The 18878-nt window shown below is 31.4% G+C and overlaps 1 protein-coding gene across 1 annotated transcript in view; it reads right to left on the reverse strand.

Annotated features, from left to right (window-relative positions):
- LOC138329055 (uncharacterized) overlaps positions 1 to 17990 on the reverse strand; it is a 44049-nt gene extending 26059 nt beyond the window's left edge. The window contains exon 1 of the mRNA XM_069275775.1: positions 17966 to 17990. The gene's annotated coding sequence lies outside the window, so the exon portion shown is untranslated. The remainder of the gene's footprint in view (positions 1 to 17965) is intronic.
- Positions 17991 to 18878: the final 888 nt, after the last annotated feature.

Genomic DNA, 18878 nt, shown 5'->3' on the forward strand with positions numbered 1-18878 from the left:
CTCCTATAGTGTTGTTAGGTGAGGTATAGTCCCCAAGTCGAAGACTAATCTAGTACGTCACATGACATTCATCATGACGTCATATATTTTGTCGCATGCTCCTTCCCGTAGTCAGGTATAGTCTCTCGTAGGCAAGAAGGACTGGGAACAAAATTGACCATGGATGTTATCCAATCGCATTTCTAACAATTATCATGTGATGTACTAAATATTTTATTTAACGAGTCTAAGATGTTATTTTATGGGGATTTTTTTAGTAAATATGAAAACCAGTTTTTGGTAATCGAGTGATGCCCTCTAAGCTAGACGTAATACAACAAATCTACGTTATTTATTTTAAGTTTGTCAGTCTCAGATCCTAATTCATCGATTAGGCTTCAATCGCTCAAATAAACACGTGGGTATGAAGTGCCTTTACCTGTATTTTTTTTTAAACGTGACATCGAGGATCACTGACCTTATATTATCATTATAGTTCAAATCACGGGTCTATGGCATGTCGGATAAAGTCAATACGTGTCTGTCTGTTCGTGAGATCTCTACAATGTGTTGTTCATGTCAAGAGAAACGAAAACTGTTGATAAAACTAGCACATATTGACATGTAAGTTGGTACAGTACTCCAATACCCTTCCTAATCATCCTTATTGACAGTAGGACGACATGTGATCAAAACGTTTCGTACAAACAAATACATCTTTCATCTTAATTACTGTGTTTTGGTATGATGTTTTGCTTGTTTGTTTTATTATGTTTAACATCCTATCAATGTTCATGGTCATTTTAGAACGGTGTTACCTGTGTGCAATCGGTGTGTGAATATGGTATGTATTGGGAGGCTGCGGTATATTCGTGTGGTGTCTTCTTGCAATAGTGAAACTTTCGTCCTTTTTATAATACTATAATGACCGTATCCGCAGTAGCATATATATGTATATTAAAGAAAAGAATAATTCCATTTAAAGTTAAGAAATATTTCGGCCAACCTCTATACCGTGAACATACTCGTAGTGTAACGTACACGTTTAATCTGATATCTTGACACTAGAAATGGCGGGAAAATAAAAAAAAATAGTGGTTGGCCTTTCGCTTCAATTTTACTTTCTTGTCTGTGGCCGTGAAGTGTGATTAATAGATTAAAAATACTGATGTAAATGTGAATTTATCTATTCTTAAGTACCAACAGGTCGAAAAATGATGTGGAGTTTGTTTATTTGACGAAATAATTTCTTTATAATCACGTAACGTTACCGTACACTTGTTTAGAAATGCGAGAAGCTTTGGCTGCCACGAGTGTCACTTATGTATTAGGCATAACAATACTGACTAGTCAGATTACATTAAATAAGTCAAATCTGTTTTATTGAATCTGAATTATTATTTAAACAATTAACATTCAATATTAAATGGAGTTGTTTTTTCAAGATTGTTATATGTATATAAAGTGGTGTCTCTGTTTCGGTTTCATCTTCAATGTTAAGATGATCATCTACAAATTGATACAATGCTAATTCGCCATAATTGTTCTTAGGTTATGTTTGGGCGAGAATTCATGAGAACATGTTCTCGCTCTACCCTCGGAAAGGAAATAAAGTTGTCGCCAAAAGACATCATATGTGTCTACGGATTTGAGCCACGGTATAGGAGTTGGCTCTAAACCCACAAGGGATCATTATAATTGCTACAAAACCATTGAAACGTATCGTAGCTATTTTCCCATGAACTTTAGGTGTAGAATGAACTTCCCGGTCGAAACTCACCATCATTTTCCTCAAATAGAACGCTTTCTGCTTACTTATACTTCATTCATTTATTAGACGATCAATTGCTCATGTTCATTGTTGAAATTAAATTTAGGAAAATACTAAGAATCAAATGTCTGTATTACGTGTTCGTTAGAGGAATTCAAAAATTAAAAAAAGATTTTAGTGTTTTATTGTTCTGGTTTGTGTTGGAAATACCTTTAAATAAACTGTCTAAACTATTTTAAGAAATAATGGGTTAAGTTATACGTTCCATAATTATCATACTAACACAACAAGAAGAGCTCTTATGTTGCTCACAACTAAAAGTTATCAGCCTTTTGGGAACAGAAAAGAATGAATTATGTCAGTATTGCCATCATAATAGCATTACATTTACATCTACAATGCCGTGAAATTAGTACATACTGCCAGGTGTGCAGTTTCATTTCACATTTTTACAGTGTTATTTGTAATTGCAGAATTATTTCTGCAGATTTGTTTTAATCTTAACATACATAAAAACAAAAGAACAATTCTGTGTGGTAACTTATGTTTATATTATAATGTTTGTATATTTGTATGATTTTTACAGTTTAACTCTAGTTTATCAAATGTGTTCCAATGCAGTATTCAATTGAATTCAAACTTGTATTTTGATTTTATTGTTACTTTACGAATGAGTTGATTTCGCATTGAATTTACTCATAGCTAAACTATGGCGAATTAACTTTTCATGGATTGTGCATATCCACGACAATACTGCAAATGTCAGTTACATAATACTGAGTACACAAAGATATATTACAGATTGTTTTTAAAAGGAACATATTAATATATTGGACTTCCTTTTCAGAAAATAACCACAAATATACAAAGATAAAAAGAAATAGTAAGATGTGTTTTCAAGCCATAAGAAAATTTCCCAATTAAGTTCCAAACATTATTACAATCAGCTTTTGGATGTGATGGTAAAAATTATCTTTTCATTTATCAAAATGATAACCGACATTCTGATATGAAGATGGTTGTTACGGTAAATATCGATAAAATCAATTATTAAAAAAATACCATTACAACAATCAACTGTTTTATTATCATATCTTACACGAAGTTTACATATCGATGGACAAATATTTCAAATCAACGGGTTTCTTGTTATCTTACACGAAGGTTACATATCGATGGACAAATCAACGGTTTTCTTGTTATTTTATACGAAGATCACATATCGATGAACAAATATTTCAAATCAAATGTTTTCTTGTTACGTTTATCTTATACGAAGGTTACATATCGATGGACAAATATTTCAAATCAACTGTTTTCTTGTTATCTTATACGAAGGTTACATATCGATGGACAAATATTTCAAATCACCTGTTTTCTTATTATCTTATACTCACATTATACATGTATATCAATGCCGCCGTCATATCAATGAATGATTATTCCCTTTACGATTTATGGACCCTTGTAAATCTATTGTTTAGGAATGATTTTTTGTGAGATTTAATGTGATATTAACAGGTAGGGCGATGTAAGGAGGCTGCAGTATATTCATGTTCTGTCTCTTTGTAATATTGGGCTCTCATCCCATTGATAATGAAATATTATTGAGTTGTGGATGACTTATTTTATTTTCAATGACCAAATAACTCATCATAAATAAAAAAAGTCGATTATACGTGACTATTATGAGTACTTCACGAATTTGCACGGAAAACCTCTGAAAATATATAAGGGATATTGTAGCAGAAGATTAACCCTGTATGAGTTAATAAACATTATCACAATGAAATCCAAGTCCTAAATCAGAATCAAATAATTTTTGGTTTGTTTTCATACTAAATTTGGCCAATACCTTTTTTGCATACAACTATGAAAACAAAATCCGAGAATGGCGCGAAAGTGTTATCGTGACGTCACAATAGAGTTGTTTTACAATGCGTATTGATTTGGAAAAATAATCCCTTGGAAAATCACTATAATGCTAAATTTACACATACTTTTTTATCAAATAGACTATAAAATTAATCATATTATGTAATATTGAAAATCTATTTGAAACATTGTGTTTTCATCTTTTGAGATAATTTTAGATTCATTTTGTATTGATATATCACTCTTGAGTTGGTCATCATTTAAGCATTGATATCACTATTTTTTTTTTAATTTCATCGAGTTATAAAAACATGTTTGCAATCTTTTGTGTGAATCCGCGTTTGCAAACATTTTTTGTGCATACCCCGATGGAATTAAAAACTAGTGATACATGTACCAATGCTTAAATGTTAACCAACTAAATAAATATTTGAAACCGCTTGCATCGAAATTATTTCCAATTTAAATCAGTTTATTAAGAATGAATCTTTTGAACGACTAACAATGCTTGCCGCAAACATTCCAGTAAAAATACCATGTGACGTAAGTTTTCTGGAAAACATAGTCTGATGATTAAATAAATGTCATGTCCTTTGGAATTAGTTTGCTCTTAGTCAAGTCATAGGAATCAGGATTTACTTTGAATTGATGCTACATATTTTCATGGTTATTTTTTACTTACAATAATGCATTTGATACTTTTATTGAAATATGTCAGCAAATAGAGAAGATATCGTGCAAGCGATGTCAGACAGAAAACAGATATAGCAACTTATTAGATGCATTGAAGTGTTATCCAAGTGTCATAACAAAGGGTTATAACGTTTTAATTAGCAATATCTGATTCCCGTTAAACTGTATAGCAGGGACCAAAAAACAAACTTTACTGAACATTAGGTTTTTTATACACCCAAAATTACACGGAAAGTTTATCCAATTAATGCATATATTACGCTGCGAAAAAAATCAATGTCTACACTTTTCATTTCTATGTATCCAGGTTTGAATACGAAACTATGGACGATAAAGTTTTTAGTTTCGTATACTTTGGAAACGAAAGACTTCCCTCTCAGGTGCTATCTTCCAAGTAAACACTTCCTCTTACGATAGAGATGGATCCGGCTACCTGTCTGCCTATGTCAAAGGTCACTGACACTCTATCTCAAGGACTGCAACATTGGTATCATTATTGCACAGTGTAATTCTATAAATGCATTAATGCTATATCAGACTATTACATGATTAAGTAAAATAAATAAAAAGTGTTTTTCGATCATACCTATACACACATTTGAAGAGTTGAACTATGGATGGGAAGATAAAATGATATCCAATAAGCATATGTAAACGTCACTTATGTTACTCTTAATGTATGCAACTGATCATAAATAAGATAGAAAAAATTGCAAAAAGGTTGTGCAATTATTTTAAAGCATCTTTAGCACTTACTCTCCAATTTCTAAACATTTTCCGCATCAGCACTATTGGGTTACCTTTATATTTCATTAATATTAATGCGATATATTTAACTGGCAGCAGGTGCATATCAAAATAAGAATCGAACGCAAGTCCTTATGCATATTCATAAGCCTGACATATCGCGTGCACACGAGGTGATAACAATGGTGTTTGCTTTACAGTATTTACTTCCGTATAATAATCATGTCTTTAGATATACCATTGTGAAATCTTTACTATTCATTACTTAACTTAGTCAATGCATCATGAATATTCGAGCTGAAGAAGTCTGATTGGTTATCCTTTCATAAAGGGGTTTAAACCGCATGAATTATAAATGCTGATACCCGAAATTTACATATCAGCGTCACGGAGACAAAAGAAAATGTTTTTGACATTATCGTCTATTTAGACATTAAGTAAATAATAATAATGGTAAAGATTGTTAATCTGTTTGCTATAACCCACCTATCATGGCTAGTGGAAACTGTTCCAATGCCTAGTGGTAAACGACTCTCGTATTAAGAGGACATTTATAAGTTTCCATTTATGTACTAGAAAATGATACATTATTTGTTCAGTAACAGTTCATCATCTTTCAATTCTTCCCAAACAATTATTTAATTGTGGTCAATGTTTTGAGTGCAAATGTGCATTAAAATATGCATTCAATATTCAATAACTGGTCATGTGAACAGATGAATTTTAACGATAAACAATTCTGATATATACCAGGACTTTTAGAACAAACCAAAACAAACCGTGTAAAGCAATTAATTCTTCCTTATAAGAATAATTGGTTTTACTTAATGTGGTTGCCATTTTAATTATTATTTAGTTCGGGTAATACTCATTACTTAATAATTCAGCCATTCATATTTTATAAGTATTGAATGCTCGGCAGCAAACTTAGCAAAAGACTTAATAAAACGTTCAGAAGAAAAGTGTAAACAAACACTGATTAAAAATATTCTTGCTAAAATAATAAAAAAGAATACCGTCAGTTTTCATACATGAGTGTAGAGTGAACAACTATCCGAACCGAGAATGAGAATGGGTTATCAATCACAGATGTTAAAAATGTACAATATGCCAAACCTCCACACTAAAATATCATCACTTAAGATATGACTAAAGGGAATAGGGTTATAAGTCACATATACAGAATATGCCAAATACAAACCCCAACATCACCAATTTTGAGTATAGAGTGAGTAACTATACGTACCATTAAGAATGAAATTAAGGTGATCATCACAATGTTGAATAGAACAAATAACTAAAATCCTTCAGAAACTACCATCAGTTTTGATATGTGTGTAGAACGAGACAATTCAGTTATTGGTATTTTTGTATGAGCTGTTTTTAACTTCGCCGGGATTAGAGATATTTAAAAGGAAGGAATATGCAGGAAAATGAGTTGGTTCTAAATCTCATGCTATATATTATGTTAGCGTGAATTATTATTACATACAATGCAGTAAGTTTTTAAAGGCAAATTTATTCTCATTTCAGATAATTGTTTAAGATTATTTAAGAAAAGCAATATAATGAATATGACATTTGAATGTCTTAAGGTATAAATAACGTTCTATATTTTAAAAAGTTCTGAAACAAAATGGTCATTGCGATACAGTTCATTTATTGGTTTTATTCCTAATAAAACTGCAGTGTACTGATAGAGAACCATCTTATATCGCAATATTAAAATTTCTATTTTGTCTGATTATTCTTGTAATGAAGGTTATTTCAAAAGCGACCGATACTCTATTCCAAAGTAAATATTTATGTGCACAATAAACCAGGTATTTGCTCATTGAAATAAAATAGTTTTTTAATTTAATTAATTGTAGCATTGATGCATGGTAACAGTGGGTCTCAACTTCAAATTTGTAAAACGTAATACTTTCTAAATCATCACTAGTAAGCAAAAATAAATAAATTACAAATCATAACAAGATACATTATCAGATATAAAGAAAATCTGCGATCTGTAAATTTTGTACAGTGGGTCTCAACTTCAAATTTGTAAAACGTAATACTTTCTAAATCATCACTAGTAAGCAAAAATAAATAAATTACAAATCATAACAAGATACATTATCAGATATAAAGAAAATCTGCGATCTGTAAATTTTGTACAATGTATGTATTTCAAATAAGTTCGGGAAATGATGACAAGAAACGAAATCAAGTCCTAGGTACAGCTTTACTGCATTATACACTATATCTCACAGGATGTTTCATATTTCCCGTGAACAAGAAAGGTCAGAACAATACAGGTCTAACCACAAGTACTCGTGCACTATATAATTCCGTGACATGATGTGGTATTAAATCTTAGGATGAACTGAATCAATACGAATATATACAATGATAAAATTAGAATGACCCTTAAAGACAAAAAGTTTTGTACTTCTATAGAATAAAAAACAACTTTTATAAATAAAGTATCAGAAATGATGTAGCTATAAGTCAATATTGTTGTATGAGGTTTGGTCGATGTTAATTAAACGGAGACAATTACATTGCATGGTACCCAGAAGGATATCGTAAAAGCGGATATTGAACGTTTTTCGATTTTTTCCGATAAGTTTGAGCTCTGATGATTAAACTGTTCATCATTCTAGTGATGAAATAGTCTGATTACTTTCAAAATATTCCAAAGTTTACCGCACTCTAAAACAACTTAGATTTCAGTATCTCTAATGGCTTTGTTTTATCATATAACACTGTTGAAAAATGTTTCCTTGGAATGTATCAATGTCACTAGAACATACGGATGGCAATTCATATTTGATGGATCACTTGAAAACTAGACGCATGACAATTACAGTATTTCTGAATAACACACATATATGTATTCGGGTTATTAAAAGTGTGTTCTTCCTAAACAAGCCCTACGCAGTAAACATAGTACCTTTGAATGTATTCGTTATTTCGTATAGGCTATGATTGATGATATTACAACCGCATTATCTTATCTACATGTATACTAAACAGATGTTCCGGGAGACCAAAACGACGTAGGCATACCTTCCAGTGATAGTGACGTTACACAAATTACGTCAAATCATGGCGTAATAATTACCGGAAGATTAGACTAATCTAAACATTAATCGTATTTATCACGCAGTTTAATTTGGTGTCTAAAGTCGCCGTATCGTATGTTGGTATAAATCAATTGTCATTACATTGCTACCTCTAAAAAGGCATTGTAGTATATACATAGAAGGAAAAAATTAAAGGTATCGGTCGAAACCCTAGATTTTAACGATAACTCATCTGAACATATATTTCAACGACCGATTTGTCGGCAAAATGAAACACAGTTTTTTCTGAATATTTCTTATTGGTTCAATCACTGCTTGTTTATAATTGTCTATACACTTTAGATATCTTACATTATGAAACAACGTAACAAGGATGTAAGCAATATGGTGTAATGTATATAAATGCATCTTTAATTGTTAGTGCTGAGTCTTGAAAAAACTATTTTTATCCGCTTAATAAGTGTACTTTCTGATTGAAGTAAATTGTTCCTGGTGAACTACTGTGTTTGTTAGGTGTCATATTTCGTATCGTATTTGTATTGTTTGTAAAGATAATTTTGCTGACATTATACATTCAAAGGACTACACAAAGTTTCGTCAAGGAAACAGGTATACCTATAATGAGGAAATAATTGATATTAATTATCACGTACTGGGGCACTCGGTGAATTATTGTCAGAAGTATTGTTTTACAGTAAATCGCTAAATTTAGATTTAAACACATGTCGGACTATAACTACGTTCGATTTGATGAATATTAATTTCATATAATTTGTTTCAACTTTAAGTGATACCTAAACCATCGTAAAGATGGTCTGTTGATCTTTTAAGAGAAACTGGGTAGTATTACAACTTGTGCTGCTATATACATTGTATACAATTCTATAAAACATTAATTATACCTACAGTATCTCTAGATTGTCCTAGTTGCATCCGTCGCCTTCAAAGTCAACCCGTGATGCATATGTAAGATGAATAAGACCGATGATAACTTATTGAAGCATTTGTATTAGTAATTATTTATAAGTGAAGCTTATCGATGAAGTTTGATTATTTATTGTTCTTTCTAGTGCTGCATCGTTTAAATAGCAGTAAAGGTCCTGATTACGGTTTCCAACTACATTGTATAGGACTGGCCAGCTTGGCAGAAATAACATATATAGCATCATGAAGAATGATATATTGTTAGGACCCCTAATTCATATTTTTTTCATCCACTGTAACGCATCAGAACAGTATGTGTCATTGACTATGTGGACAAATCATGATATTGGCAGTTACTGCATTAAAGGCACACAATCTCTTAACTATTGATGTATAGTATGGATTGAGCTAACGTAATTTCGACGCTTAAGGGGATCTGTTTTTTGTACAGCAAGGTGATTTGAAAGCGTTTCCGCTTTCCACATTGATACGTTTGATAATTCCATTTTTATTATCAATATTATCAAAAAGTAAGAAACGGCTATATTGTTTATAAGTATCCAAATAAAGTGCCAGTAAGCCATTATTTCTCCGCGACTCATTTCCGTGATACAGTATTTAGGTGACATGGCGAAATGTATGATACAGTGTAATATATATTTTAAAATTGTGTCTTTTTTTTTGCTTTGAGTAGAGCCACAGTTTTACCATTTTTTACTGAAATTGTTTTTACTTAAATCATCACTGCGCCAGTATTTTTTTAGCTGTATCATGCTAAGTTTAACTGTAAATCTTTACTGGGTTCGTGATGATTAAACTATTGAGCATTAATGTGTGAAATGATACCCTTTGGTCACTTTATTTTTTTAACATTTAATGGTAATTTTAGCACTTTTATTGTTTACTCTAAAATACTGAAAAATAAAAAATATTCAAATGGGACTAAAAAGTAAGCACACGGGCCCCCCATTTCTCTGCTTGATTTAGAAAGAACAACACTTTCCCTGTTGATATGCAAAATATTAACAAAAGTTAAATACCAGATATTTTTCTATAAATGGTTAAATTTGGCAAAAACGGCAGAAAATGGTGCATTTTGTAGCCCAAAATGAAGGGGTAGGTGTAGCATATGTTGTTTTTCTGAGAAAAATTATTAGTCTTACTAATCGAAATTGGTATATTTTTAAAGGAGACTAGTGGAAAATAAGTTCTACAAACATCCATACATATCAAACACCTTATTAGGAAATTATGGCTTAAATCCCTTGTGTATATGGTAAAAACGGCAAAATTCCCATAAAATCCAAGATTTTGTCAACTAGGCATCTTTGAGTGACAATAACTAAAAAACGAACACACGGACATATGTTTTTTCTTCCGTTTTCTTTTATGGCACGAATTCCTATTTCCAAAATTCTACATGAGAAAAAAAGTTTAATACAAGAAAATTTTGACTTTTCAGAGAAGTACAACCTTAATGCGAAATTATGACAGCTAAATGACAAACTGATCATAGTAATACTGAACAATTTTGGTCTGTATGCAGATAAAGTTTAACGTAATAAACAAGTAGCGTTACCCTGAAATACATAATTCAGATGCATAAGTAGACTAGTCTTGTTATGATAATATATATACCATGTGGTACAAAAATAAAGATACATAGACAGATAACTTACCTTTAATTACCTGTATTATGCTGGGTAACGAAATATTTCCAATACGTCGATTTCGAGATTAAAAAAAGACGTGTGTGAATATAGGTTTAACGACAATTTGTCCTATCTTTTTGTGATGTCACAACCACAGAAAATTAGACTACTTGACGATTAACTATGAACCATGTCTTAGATTTGATCAAATTACGATATATGTAAACATATTTTGAGGTATAGTTCTAGATTCACTTGAGGTCAAGTACGATGTACATCAGGCGTATTCAATGTTTAGAGCATGGATACACAGTTCTTCAGTAAACGGATTTTCTGAGAATAAATAGACTCTGGTATATGAAAATTGAGTGACAATTTAGAAAATATGTAACAGTTAAAAAAATCATGTAATGATTACTTGCTAGAAAATACTTTATACATGTATGTGTGTGTATGATTTTATGATTGTGAGTAAAATGAATTCTAAATTTTCTCGGAATTTGTTGATTTTTCCGGTTTAACTTGGATGACAAGATATGTATATGAAACTTTGTTTTATCAGTTGCAGACACGTTTCGGATGTTATTTCTGAAAAAAATTGTATACAGTGATACAGATTCTTTATTGATAGCTTTGTTTTAAAACAACATACGGATAAGTATTAATTCAAATGATTAATATATTTTTTCGTCATGCTATTAAAATGCATATATATTATGGTAAGTAAAATGATATAAAAAATGTTATTCACAATATTTATAGTAAAATCAATGATTTCTTAAGATATCAGGGTGCATACACCCTCAAGAGAGAACATTGATATGTTGTTTAAAATATGAGACTTTCAATATTTGATTGATGTTGTATATAACTATTCCTTATTTCTATACTATTTTACACTTTATTACACATATAGCTTTAAGGTAATACGTTCAAGTGATGTTAAGTTCTCATTAGCGGTTGTTTTATTTTAGCGCGTTTTGATCTGTCTTTGAAGCAATAAAGTCATGAACAGCGTTATTTTTTAAAGAGACTATTTCATTTATGTATTGAACAATCGAATTGCACGCACTAATAAATCTTAATCTATGAGCTATAATTTGACTGCACTAAATAAATATGTTTAGTAAGAGTCTTTAGTGAGTCAGAAAGACATTGTCGTTATTGGTAACACAAAAGAAAAAAAATATTTTCAATAAACCTGATATAGATAGATATCATTCAATAAATATAGTGGCAATTTATCACAAGTACGGTATATGCAAGGAATAAAGAAAACAAACATTCATATTTCATAAACATTTAAATAAATATAAAAAGGTATATATGAACAGATAAATGAATAAGAATACACTGTATATAAACAGACGGAAAAAAATGATATGCATAATAATGTGAATAGCATTCTCGTCCGATAGCAATACTTTATATGAACGATCACCAAATGTTCGTAGACCTATCCATAAAAAAATTGTATACAAAGATGATCAGCGTATAAAGTATAATAATGTCAGAATCGTATTTACGCAATTATTTGAAATAATGTGGTTGTTCATGGAAAAGATAACTAACTAGGAGTAAACAAATATAGTTTTTGTCAAAATTGAAAATTTCCTGTCGGCCCACTGACCTTTTTAATCTTAGATATAATATTTGCATAACAAAATAGTTTACTGAAATTACACAATGACGGGTTTCTCAAGGATTCTTCAAGGAAACACGTTTACCAATGGTACGGAAAAATGAACTTTATCACGCTCTCGGAACATTACTATCAGAAGGCATTATCGATGACTTAGTATATACTTTATCGTAGTATTTGGTTTTGGAAAGTTTTTTGTGGTATAGGGAAACATTATAATGATACCAGGTCGACTGAGGGTACTAAGACAAGGTTTATCGACTACCTTTATCTTAATGATTAAATGACTCTTAAATAGAAATTTGTAAAGAAGAAGTCATATTTTAATTCAGATTCTTTGTTGACATGTCCAAAAAGTTATCATTATATGCATTAGTAAAACGTGATCTAAATGTTTTATCAGGTTCCAAAACCGTTCCTGGAAATAGGTATTTGTCATTTCTGTTGATTTTATCTTAAGTTTATGTACTATAACTGGACGAAAATATTATTTTCTTTAGTAATCTATTGAGAAACGAACATGTATGCTGCCTTATAATCATCAAGCACAACACAGAATATTTGCACTGTTCTTTTGTTATGATTCATATGTTAAGTTACATAATATCTACACAAGAAAATTTACTATTATTTCTAACCTTGTAAAAATTGTTAAATTAAATGAAATCAAAGACCTACCTGGACTTCGAGGTCTGGCCGTACGTACAGTTATGTGTAATGGTATTTGATAGTATTGCTAAAACTAAGTTTGCGCTCGTATTAGAACCTAAACATTGTAAGGTTTGTAATTTTCAAAAATGTTCCTTTGGTGGTGATGGCATATAAAAAGTTCTTCTTGATTCGTCATTAGTGAAATTACGGAACATATGGCTTTAACATTAAGAACCATGCGGAACAAAAGAAAAAAAATACTTAATAAGACAAAATTGATTTGATTCCAAAACAAACTGTAAACACATTGTTATGTTACCGATCTTAATATGATACACTAATAAGTCAAGGTTGAAAGGAATATTTGTCATCAGAACGGTCTATGGACGAAAAGAAAAGTTGTGTGTGCCCATAAATCATTCAGCAAATTAATGACGAATTTATCTGTAAGTTATTTTAAATATTAATAAACAAATAATATCAATTACATATCGGCATTTTTTTTACTTTATAAATATAACCTTTTATATGTTATTCCTAATACTACCATTGAGATACCAAACACAGAAAATCAATATCAACAAACATTTGTGCACGTGCTTATGCATATGTAGATGAGTCATTCTAAATCTAATCTTAACTTCAAAGTAAGTACGTGACAGATTCACCGTAACATTGCTCGTGGCGATACATATGCAGTAAGATTTAAACAGGCGACTTTGTGATGGTTCGCTATTATAAGTAAATGTTTTGGATAGTTGTTACAATCCTTCACTTGCTAACTGTCATTATAACCCTAACGTTGTTATTGATTGAAGATGAGTGGATTGTGCTAGGTTTTCCCTTCCAATTAATTAGAAGTAAATAAAATGTCTTTCCATAATGAAGAGACTCTTTTTATGTTGAAAATAATAATAATGATGATAACACTTGCATATCCAAGAGAATTAAAGTCGATACAAAGAGTTATCAAATTATACTGCTCTGTTTAGGGATAACAAGACTACCATATGTGCCGACGGGAATAGTATCTAATATCATTATTTTTAATGCATCCAACCTGTAATTCGGGTGCTAATTGCAGACAATGAATAATAGTTTCAAAATTGGATTGACCCTATCAATATACATAGACAGTTCGTGAGTAAAAAACATAGCAAAAATGTCAAAATATATTCAAAACATTTATAGAGAAAAATCCAAGTGTCATCATTTAGAAAAAAATATATAGGTAATGCTACATCATTTTACTTCCATCGGGTTTTAATATGTCTCTGACCTCATTGGATATATACAATCTCTAAGGCGTGATTCAAGTTAAAGTTAATGACACGTACTGATTTGACAATGTATAGAGCAGTAATTCTTTATTTTCAGTATTACCCAAATAGCATTAACAACACCATTGTCCTTAAATAATAGCCTGAAGATCTTAATTCCCGGAAATCATTTGGCTTTCGGGATTCAATTTCCAAATGTTTTACATTGTATTGACATGGGGATCTTAGACAATGTAAGGGAGATAAGTCTAGCAGACTGTTACGTAAACACGGCTCAGTGAAACAATAACATTTCGAGCGCTTCGATTCACATAACGCATATCATATCGATAGTTCGAGTTGATATGTCGAACACTCAACATCATATACAGAGAGCTCGAGATTATAGCTTGAGCATTCAAGATAGTAGGTCGTTTGAGATAATTCAAATGCAAAATAACATTGTAATTATCATAAATGCACCGTGGAAGTATAGTGATGTTTATATAGTATATGCATGCGTATAAATCAAAGATAGGTATTTCCTTCGTTTTGATATTTGGAACGTAAGATCTTCAAATGATCTTTTGAAAATATGCACAAATAAAAAAAAAGTTTGATTGTCACGATTTATAACGCTTCTGTATGAAATGTATGAGGAGATTGGTGTGCGTTACTATTTTGAGTATATCATTCTTGTAAATCTTAACAGTTCACCTTAATATGTTTTATCCATATTTTGAATATGGCAATACACAATGAAAAATGTAATCGATTTGAAAAAAAGTGAGTGGATATATGTAGATTTTTTTTATTACGATCCCGTTTAATTTATTTGCTTATACTAATTGAATAAGGGAATGTTAACTTTCAGGCATTAGAAATGATTTGTAAGATAAATATTATTCGATATAGATTTTTAGTTAAAGCTGGATTTCAATTAAGATAATGTATCTTTCCTTATTCAATTCAGTTCTGATAGAAAATGGGTATCAAACATACAAATCATTTCAACATTATATCATATTCACTTAATACACGTAACTGTCTACTTTTATAATATCAAATAAAGTTCATGAATTATTTTACAAGCTTTATCTAGGAAGACTTCTCTAGTATGTAATAGTCAACAGTAAACAATTGTTCTCTATCTATGATCTTTCGAAATTTATGTAATGCTCTCTGATGGAGTTAAGAAATGTCCTTCTGTTTAGGAATATTAGCCCGGCATTTCTACCGTAACATTTGACCACTTTTAAAGAAGTTTAATTTAAACTTAAAATCCATATGAAGCTGCTTCAAATCAATTAGCCTTTGTTATGTTCATTACGTTACTAATATTATAGACCTCTAGTATCAAACTCTCTGTTAATATTCACTTATAAATTTATCGTCTCGAAATATTTGTGCAACATGAAAAATGTAATCAGCATCGCATCGGTGTCATTGTGTTGTCGCGCTGCCTCATTGAAACCCCATTTTCATAAACTGTAACCATCCCCAAAAGCTTTTACTCTCTGTTCACCGCATGGGATATATAATGATTTACTTAATAATCGTCAGTAATGATCTTTTGATTTGCGTAATTCACTTTGTCTCCAGTGAGAAGAAAAATAATGGAAAAAAAGAGAAAAGAAAGCGAAACAAAGGTGTTTTATCAGACAATTCTGTTGAAAAGAGGTTAAAAAGTTTTGCAGCATTACTTTAAATACTTACTCGAAAAATATTGTAAACAAATCATACATAACCCATCATAAAGACATATTTCAAAACGATCAAAAACTATTTCTTGTACTTTGTGCTTATGAAGACATATTATATAGTACTGATGTTATGTGACAGTAAACAACACAATGTACAGTATTTAGCACAAAAATACTCCATAGCTGACAAATGGTATTTTTCTCTATCAATAGTAAGAGCAGGCGATTTCTTATTTTTCTTCAGATACAAAAGTTACTTTTTTACAACATTACCACCATTGAAAAACTGGAGGTCCTAATTTTACTTCAAGATAAAATATAATTAAAATAATTAATTGCATCCCGAAAAAAGTCCGTGGCACTCTGTCCTATACATGTATGGAATGAAGTACTGATTGCGCACACACAAAAAATGATTTTGTGTGTGTTATTAGACACATATATACACGATTTAGTGGCGTAGGAAGATGAAACGTAATGGGGGGGCAAAGGTCCTCAATATTTTGTACCCCCCCCCCCCCCCCGCCACACCTACAGGAGAAGATTAATTCAACTCCCAACCAGATATGTATGCTTTATGTACATTTTTCATATATCATTAAATTTAATCCCTGTACACATTTATAGACAGTAGGGTCACGAAATGAAAATTAACGAATACGCAAATTGGCCAAATTAGCGTGTGAGCGCCGAAGTCGCGAGATTTTGGTGTTTTAGAGAGTGACCCCCGGGAAAAATATTGTAATTTAAAATGGCTGAGATGAGTTTTACAATGTATTTTGATGATTTTGCGATGTTACGATTTAGAATAGCTTAAATGAGTTTTGATGAATCTGCGAGCGCCCGAAAGCGCGAGATTTTGGTGTCTGGGGGGTCCTGGGGTCTCCCCCGAAAAAAAAAATACGATTTAGAATGGCTTAGATGAGTTTTACGACGCATTTTGATGAATTTGCACGCGCCCAAAGGCGCGAGAATTTGGTGTTAGGCGGGTTCGGGGGTCTCCCCCCCCCCCCCGGGAAAAAAATACGATTTAGAATGGCTGAGATGAGTTTTACGAAGTATTTTAATGATTATAAAGCGTTCTTAACATGGTAATTTTTCGATTTAAAGCTACCTGCATTTAGAAATGATAATTGTGTCGTCATAACATTATGCAACCCTACTGGATCTGAATATACCGTACCGGCTTCACACCATCGGCACATTGTTGTATAACATAAAAAAATGAATTAATTGTCTCGCTAAGACATATAAACAAATTGATCTTTTAAGAGACATTTTTTGAAATAGTACATAAAATCCCTTGATGGACATTTTTAGTCTAGTTCGTGTGTATTGAATTTTTACTATTTAAGATTTGACATTGTGTGCTTGTGCGCCGCGCAGCGGAAAATTTTCTAGAATGAAGTGCGAAAAATGTGCAGGAGAACACTTTTTTCTTTCATCTAAGCTTCCTACGCCCCTGCGATTAAACACCAAATATTGTTCAAATGATGAGTATCATTTATGCTCTGTCGGTGACGACGCATCTTTAAATACACAATAAGGTTCTCTTTACTAAATGGTACATTAAAACGTTTTAGATAATGCAATTTATAGTGCAGTTGCCGGTCTTTACATTCAAATATCACATCACAAGGTAAATTTGTTGGTGGTACTGAAAAGACAATATACTTCCAAAGTTATCACATGGGATTGATATAGAGTAATAGCATCTTACATGGGCCTGTCATGTGGCGAGATGTATAGCAACCCCAGTGAATGATTTTGGCTTGTCAAACAGCGGCTTGCCGGGGGTTGACGACCAAAATCTTTTCACGAGAGATTTGCATGTGAAGTATGGGATATTTGATGATCACCAAGTTATATTGTTTAAATTGAAATTAGAAATATAATACGACTGCATCACTTTTTTCGAAACCTACTTAGTATGAACTCTAGAGTTCACATGTTGTCTGTCGCTTATCTATTAAGTAATAAGACATGTAATATACTTACCTACACATTGTTGCTGACATAGCTTACCAATATAACAGATCATTAATGATAATTGTAATGGAACCAATTTATTTAATGAACAAATTCTTCCTATTAAGACGGAATAAGTTCTTACATCAAGGAAAACAACAAACCACGGGGAAGATTCAAAAGGAAATGTTTAATTAGGAAGGTGTTATGTCGCCATTTGAGAAGGAAGTTACCATCATTTATAAAATGAATATCACAAACATGTTTGTTTAGATAGTACAACTAGACCCGGACTTATTTGTTTTATATTTAAGATATTATCAAGTTTGAAAGATATATACCTGATGTACTTTTCTAACTATCAAAGGGAGCTAACTCTGGTATGCTTAAGTTCATAAATTTTCACATGCAAAATATCTACATGTACCAGGCAATGAAGGGAGGTAACTCGAACAACGACATAATGTAAGTCATACAGAACCAGTGACAATTTAGGCCCTAACCGATATGACGTATTTTTGTATGTATTGATATACGGTTTATTGACGTCAGTTGGTCCAGGACTTGAAGTTGGGTAAGATACTAAGGAATAACATGGTCGAACAGAAGAGAGCGAGAAAAAGAAAAAGAAAAAAAAAAAAAAAACAAAAAAAAAAAAAAAAAAAAAAAAAAATAAATAAATAAAAAAGACAGAAAGAAAACCACACTATACTAGCACACACGACATAAAGTTTATTACATCTTTTCAACACAATGGTGTCAGAATGACAATTTTACATATTTTTTTCTTTTTCTTAATGGCATACAATTTACCGGAATGTGATACATTTTGTACGAGTTGGAAATTACCGTATATGCAAATGAGCTATACCACTGCCATGCAGCACTTTTGTTTTCTATAACAAAAAAACACCTTGTAGGTTGAAGGGTAGGTTTTCAGGTA

Source organism: Argopecten irradians, chromosome 8 (genome assembly GCF_041381155.1).
Source record: "Argopecten irradians isolate NY chromosome 8, Ai_NY, whole genome shotgun sequence".
NCBI classification, from domain to species: Eukaryota; Metazoa; Mollusca; class Bivalvia; order Pectinida; family Pectinidae; genus Argopecten; species Argopecten irradians.